The sequence below is a fragment of the Triticum dicoccoides genome, chromosome 6B, assembly GCF_002162155.2.
Source record: "Triticum dicoccoides isolate Atlit2015 ecotype Zavitan chromosome 6B, WEW_v2.0, whole genome shotgun sequence".
In the NCBI taxonomy this organism is placed as follows: Eukaryota; Viridiplantae; Streptophyta; class Magnoliopsida; order Poales; family Poaceae; genus Triticum; species Triticum dicoccoides.
Window position 1 is genome coordinate 454,701,940 of NC_041391.1, and position 8,060 is coordinate 454,709,999.

Sequence of the window (8,060 nt, forward strand, 5' to 3'; positions counted from 1 at the left end):
CTTTATGACTAATGCGAGTCCATGGATTATACGTACTTTTACCTTTCCATCATTGCTAGCCTCTTTGGTACCGTGCATTGCTCTTTCTCACCTTGAGAGTTGGTGCAAACTTTGCTGGTGCATCCAAACCCCGTGATACGATATGCTCTATCACACATAAACCTCCTTATATATATATCTTCCTCAAAACAGCCACCATACCTACCTATTATGGCATTTCCATAGCCATTCCGAGATATATTGCCATGCAACTTTCCACTGTTCCGTTTATCATGACACGCATCATCATTGTCATATTGCCTTGCATGATCATATAGTTGACATCGTATTTGTGGCAAATCCACCTTTATAATTTTTCATACATGTCACTCTTGATTCATTGCCCATCCCGGTACACCGCCGAAGGCATTCATATAGAGTCATATCTTGTTCTAGTTTTGAGTTATAATTCATGAGTTGTAAATAAATAGAAGTGTGATGATCATCATTATTAGAGCATTGTCCCTTATAACAAAACGAAAGGCCAAAAAAAAGAAAGGCCAAACAAAATAAAAAAATAAAAAAAATAAAAAGGGGGACAATGTTACTATCTTTTTCCACACTTGCGGTTCAAAGTAGCACCATGTTCTTCATATAGAGAGTCTCATTTGTTGTCACTTTCATATACTAGTGGGAATTTTTCATTATCGAACTTGGCTTGTATATTCCAACGATGGGCTTCCTCAAAATGCCCTAGGTATTCATGAGCAAGCAAGTTGGATGCACACCCACTTAGTTTCTTTTGTTGAGCTTTCATACATTTATAGCTCTAGTGCATCTGTTGCATGGCAATCCCTACTCCTCATGTTGACATCAATTGATGGGCATCTCCATAGCCCGTTGATTAGCCTCGTTAACATGAGACTTTCTTCTTTTTTTGTCTTCTCCACACAACCTCCATCATCAGGTCAAAAAAAAACCTCCATCATCATATTCTATTCCACCCATAGTGCTATATCCATGGCTCACGCTCATGTATTGCGTGAAAGTTGAAAAAAGTTTGAGATTACTTAAGTATGAAGCAATTGCTTGGCTTGTCATCGGGGGTGTGCAAGATGAGAGCATTCTTGTGTGACAAAAATGGAACATGACCAAACTATATGATTTTGTAGGGATGAACCTTCTAATGCCATGTTATTTTGAGAAGACATGATTGCTTTGTTAGTATGCTTGAAGTAATACTATTTCTTATGTCAATATGAACTTTTATTTTGAATCATTTGGATCTGAACATTCATGCCGCAATAAAGAAAATTACATTAAGGATTATGCTAGGTAGCATTCCACATTAAAAATTCTGTTTTTATCATTTACCTACTCGAGGACGAGCAGGAATTAACCTTGGGGATGCTTGATACGTCTCCAACGTATCTATAATTTTTGATTGTTCCATGCTATTATATTACCCGTTTTGGATGTTTATGGGCTTTACTTTACACTTTTGTATCATTTTTGGGACTAACCTACTAACCGGAGGCCCAACCCGAATTGCTGATTTTTTGCCTATTTCAGTGTTTCGAAGAAAAGGAATATCAAAGGGAGTCCAAACGGAATGAAACCTTCGGGAGTGATCTTTTCGGAACAAACGCAATCCAGGAGACTTGGACTGGACGTCAAGCTGTAGACGAGGCGACCACGAGGGTGCCCGGCGCGCCCCCACCCTTGTGAGCCCCTCATTGCTCCACCGACGTACTTCCTTCGCCTATATATACTCCCGTACCCAGAAAACATCCAGGAGCACCACGAAAACCTAATTCCACCGCCGCAACCTTCTGTATCCGTGAGATCCCATCTTGAAGCCTTCGCCGGCGCTCCACCGGAGGGGGAATCAACCATGGAGGGCCTCTACATCATCTCCAAGGCCTATGAGTTGTGAGTAGTTTACCACAGACCTTTGGGTCCATAGTTATTAGCTAGATGGCTTCTTCTCTCTCTTTGAATCTCAATACAAAGTTCTCCTCGATCTTCTTGGAGATCTATTCGATTTAACTCTTTTTGCGATGTGTTTGTCGAGATCCGATGAATTGTGGGTTTATGATCAAGTTTATCTATGAGAAGTATTTGAATCTCCTCTGAATTCTTTTATGTATGATTGGTTATCTTTGCAAGTCTCTTTGAATTATCAGTTTGGTTTGGCCTACTAGATTGATCTTTCTTGCAATGGGAGAAGTGCTTAGCTTTGGGTTCAATCTTGCGGTGTCCTTTCCCAGTGACAGCAGGGGCAGCAAGGCAGGTATTGTATTGTTGCCATCAAGGATAAAAAGATGGGGTTTATATCATATTGCATGAGTTTATCCCTCTACATCATGTCATCTTTCTTAATGCGTTACTCTGTTCTTCATGAACTTAATACTCTAGATGCAGGCAGGGGTCAGTCGATGTGTGGAGTAATAGTAGTAGATGCATAATCGTTTCGATCTACTTGTCACGGATGTGATGCCTATATACATGATCATGCCTAGATATTCTCATAACTATGCACTTTTCTATCAATTGCTCGACAGTAATTTGTTCACCCATCGTAATACTTATGCTATCTTGAGAGAAGCCACTAGTGAAACCTATGGCCCCCGGGTCTATCTTTTATCATATAAGTTTTCCATCTACTTTTATTTGCAATCTTTTTTTCCCAATCTATATCATAAAAATACCAAAAATATTTATCTTATCTTATTATCTCTATCAGATCTCACTTACGCAAGTTACCGTGAAGGGATTGAAAACCCATTTATCACGTTGGTTGCGAGGTTCTTGTTTGTTTGTGTAGGTGCGTGGGACTTTTGACGAGCCTCCTACTGGATTGATACCTTGGTTCTCAAAAACTGAGGGAAATACTTACGCTACTTTGCTGCATCATCCTTTCCTCTTCAAGGGAAAAACCAATGCATGCTCAAGAGGTAGCACTTCTAAGGAGAAGAAGAACAATGTGAAGGGTGGTGATGTCAAAAAGGGCAATGCCACCCCTTCCAACAAAGCCGGCGACTTTAACCCCTCTTATGTGTTGTGTCGTGCTAGTGATGGGCATGTTTATGCTAAATTCGTTGGTTCTTATTATGAGTACATTGAATGGTCTATTTGGGTTCCTAAGACCCTTGTTACTAACATCAAAGGACCCATTACAATGGGTACCTAAAACCAAGCATTGATCTCTTGTAGGTGTTGGCTTCTGGTGGGGGATCATGGTTGCTCGATAGTGGATCCACAAATCATATGACTGGAAGCAAGGACTTGGTGGTGGATGTGCACACGATCCCATCTATGCCCACCAATGCCGAGTGGGGTGATGCCTCATCTTCCAAGGTATTGGGTCTTGGCAAGGTTGTGATTTCTCATGATCTCACGATCGAGAAAGTCATGTTTGTTGAGTCCCTTGCATACAATTTACTTTCCTTTCGTCAACTTGAACTCATGGGCTTTGCCACAATCTTTGATATTGATACCGTGGCCCTCTTGTGGAGCAAGATTCTTAAAGTAGCCTTTGTTGGGCATATCGAGAACGGTCTTTATGTGATTAACTTTTTGGAGCGACCCACTAAGACCGCGACATGCCTAATGGCTAAAGTTGATGTGGGGTGGCTTTGGCATCGCCATTTAGCCCGTGTCAATATGAGATCTTTGCAAAGTCTTCTCAAGGGGGACCATGTCTGTGGACTAACAAACATTAGCTTTGCCAAAGGTCATGCTTGTAGTGCTTGTATGAAAGGAAAGTTACATGAGAAGGCTCACCCTCCCACGACTATCATCTACTCGAAGAGACCCTTGGAGCTCCTTCACATGGATCTCTTTGGGCCTCCATCCTTTGATAGTCTTGGGGGTAGAAAGTATTACTTGGTGATAGTCGATGATTACTCAAGGTACACTTGGGTATATTTCTTCAGGAGGAAGAGTGAAACTCAACAAACTGTCATTGACTTTGAAAATGAAGCTCAATGTCAACATGATGCAAAGATCTTGACAATAAGAAGTGACAACGACACCGAGGTCAAGAACTACACCTTGGATGAGTTTCTTAGTGATGAGGGGATCGAGCATCAATATTCCACACCATACACCCCTCAACAAAATGGTGTAGCGGAGAGGAAGAACCGGACGTTGATGGATGCGGCAAGTACCATGATGGTGGAGTTCAAGTCTCCTAACAACTTTTGGGCCGAAGCCATCAACACCGCGTGTCATGCATCCAATCGACTATATCTCCGCAAAGGCTTGAACAAGACTCCATATGAAATACTCACCGGTAACAAGCCCAACCTCAAGTACTTCCGGGTGTTCGGTTGTAAGTGTTTCATTCTCAAGAAAGGTGTTCATTTGTCTAAATTTGAGGCTAGAGCTCATGAGGGCATATTTGTTGGTTATGCTACAAACTCTCATGCTTACCGTGTCCTCAACAAGTCCACATGACTCATTGAGGAGACGTGTAACATGGAGTTTGACGAGAATAACGGCTCCCAAGTGGAGCAAAGTGGTACTTGTGATGTAGGTGATGAAATTCCTCCCCAAGCCATAAGAAGAATAGGTGTTGGTCATATCCTACCCATTGAGGAACCCTTGTGGCCGAAGGAGAAGGACAATTCTCCACTCAAGTGGAGCCATCACCAACCCAAGACCCACACACTTCCGAAGAACAAAGTGAAGGCCCTCAACCAAGTGAAAAGAAGATCAAGGGCACGATCAACCTGAAGATGGTGGTGAGCCACCAAGTGATGCCCAAGGTCGATTTCTCCCTTCCGAGCAAGTTCAAGATCAAGAGTAAGCTCAAGATCAAGAACAAGCTCAAGACGGCGCTCAAGATGATCAAGTTTCCACTCCTCATCTCACTCCTGAGGAGGAATTGGAGCGTCGTGCCGCTAAGATTGCATCCAAGCTCACAACCAAAGATCATCTCATGAAGAATATGCTTGGAAGCCCAAGAAAGGGTATAAGCCCTCGTAGACAATTACCAAATTTGTGAACATCACGCGTTTGTTTCTTGTGTCGAACCCCAAAAGGTCTATGAGGCGCTCAAAGATCTAGATTGGCTCAATGCCATGCATGAAGAACTCAACAACTTCGAGCACAACCAGGTGTGGAGATTGGTGCCAAGGCCAATGGGGGATCATAATGTCATTGGAACCAAGCGGATATTCAAGAACAAGCAAGATGCTCATGGGATCATTGTTTGCAACAAGGCTTGTTTGGTAGCACAAGGCTACTCCCAAGTCGAGGGTATCGACTACGGTAAAACCTTTGCTCCCATTGCCCGCCTTGAATCTATTCATTTGTTGATTGCTTATGCTTCAAGTTGCAACAAATGGATGTGAAGAGTGCTTTTCTTAATGGTCCTATTAACGAGTTGGTGTATGTCAAACAACCCCCGGGGTTCGAGGATCCATATTTCCCCGATCATGTGTACCAACTCGACAAGGCACTCTATGGCCATAAACAAGCCCCACGTGCGTGGTATGAGCATCTTACCGAGTTGTTGCAAGATCGTGGGTTTGAAATTGGGAAAATCGACCCCACTCTTTTTACCAAGAAGGTCAAAGGGGAGTTGTTTGTATGCCAACTATATGTTGATGATATTATCTTTGGTTCCCCTAACACAGCTTTCAATGAGGAGTTTGCCGCTCTCATGACCTCAAAGTTCAAGATGTTCATGATGGGAGAGTTGAAGTTCTTTCTCGGGTTCGAAATCAAGCAAGGAAGAGAAGGAACCTTCATCAACCAAGCCAAATACACTCAAGACATGCTCAAGAGATTCAAGCTAAGTGATGTCAAGCCGGCTTCCACTCCAATGCCCGTCAAATGCCAACTTGACATAGATCCCAATGGTAAAGCGGTGGATCAAAAGGTATATCGCTCTATGATTGGCTCCTTGCTTTACCTTTGTGCATCTAGACCGGATATCATGTTAAGTGTGGGAATTTGTGCACGGTTTCAAGCCGCACCTAAGGAAAGCCACTATGTGGCGGTCAAGCGAATATTTCGATATTTGGCTCATACCCCAAACTTTGGCTTATGGTACCCAAGAGGAGCCAACTTCAACCTTTTGGCTTATTCAGACTCAGATTGGGCGGGATACAGAGTGGATAGGAAGTCCACCTCCGGAGGGTGCCAATTTCTTGGTTGCTCTTTGGTGAGTTGGTCTTCTAAGAAGCAGAGTTGTGTGTCTCTCTTGTCCACTGAAGCGGAGTATGTGTCTTCCCATAGTTGTTGTGCTCACCTTCTATGGATGTGGCAAACTTTGAAGGATTACGGTGTCATTTGTGACGAAGTGCCTATTTGGTGTGATAATGAAAGTGCCATCAAGATCTCTCTCAATCCGGTGCAACACTTCAAGACGAAGCATATTGAGATTCAGTATCACTTCACCCGGGATCACATTAGGCGAGGGGAGATCAAGCTCAAGTATGTCAACACTCATGATAACCTTGCAGATATTTTCACGAAGCCCTTGGATGAAGCAAGATTTCGTGAGTTAAGGCATGAGCTAAATATCATTGATTCGAGCAATGTGGCTTGAACCTTTTCACACATATTTCTTCATGATGTCTTGTTTAGGTGTAGGCATGGACATAGAGGGAGTGTTGTTCTCTCAATGAACTCTCCCTCTCCTCATTATGCATAAATTGATCAAGTCTTTCACATTAGCCATTTTTATGGTACTTGTGCTTCAAAGACGAGTTTTGATCATGGGCCCAAGGATAATTCTTCACAGCGCCATACCGTTCGACTCAAACATAGGTGGCTCTGGCCACCGGCCTTGTGCATGGGTGTTTTCTTTGTCGTGTGTTTCCTTTTGCCTTGCGCTTTTGGTTCTCCTAGATGCTTGAATTCTCCAAGGAGTGGCTTTTATTGTTTGCTTCTTGCACTCTTGGGGGCTTCATCATCATAAGACAGTGTCTTGCTTCCATCCTAAGCCTTCTCATCTCAAGCCATCTTTTCCAAATGTACACAAGTTTGATCCTTTGTGCATGGGCTGATGCAACCTGGCGGTACAACCGATGGTTAGAGAGGTTCTACCACTCTTCCACTGTGTTGTGTAGTCCCAACGGTATTTCCGGTCTTGCACGAGCGGTTCTACCGCCCTTGTTTGTACCTGTACCACTGGCCGGTAGTACCAGTATTTGGAAGCGGTACTACCGCTGATACTGGAGCGGAAGTACCGCCCTCAAACACCGGCTAGCTACAGGAGCAGTACCACCGACTGACATATGGGCGCATATATAGAGGGCGTGGGCTAAAGGGGTATTCTATTTCCCCTTCGCACCTGTCCCTTGTATGAATCCTAGCCGCCGGTCGCTCCGCCCATTGCCCCGGAGTGCCCTCAGGCGTTCCGGATCGGTCGGCCCTTCATCGGATCCGCTCCGTGGAGGTCGCCTCCCTTCCGATCTTCTCCCATGGATACCGGTAATGCCCTGTTTCCTCTTGTTCTTAGGGTTCCTTTTGTTGAATCCTTCATCTAGGGCATTGCTTGTACTCCCGCATTCTCGACCAAATGATTGGTCGGAGAGATCCTTATAAACTCCTCCTTTTCTTGTGCGTAGTTAGAACTAGGAATGTTGCATCTAGATTCAAAGTAGGGTTGTACCCGTTCTTCAACTCGGCAGATCCGCTCTTAGCGGTACTACCGCTCCTCGTGAGCGGTACTACCGCTTTGGCAGTTCTACCGGTCGAACAACCGGAACAACCTCTTTCTCTGAACCATTTGCACTGTTCTTCTTCTACTTACGAACATGAGATTTATTCTTCTGATATTGTGCACATTCCTCTCATCTTTGCTGGGGTATCTGTGTGCTCTCTGTGTGCATTTGCAGGTGGCTCTAGCTCTCGTGCTGCTCAGAAGCCTTGGAACACCAAGAAGAGGGCCCGTAGGGGCAAACCATCAGATGACAGTGAGGACACTCGCGATGTTGTGATCCCTGCCAAAGCCACTCGTCGGGAGAAGTCTGCTGCTGCCAAGCAGTGTGCTGCGATACCTATGCACAAATGGAAGCTTTCGGACTGGGAAAATTTCCATTTCCAGGATCCCTACACAGTGC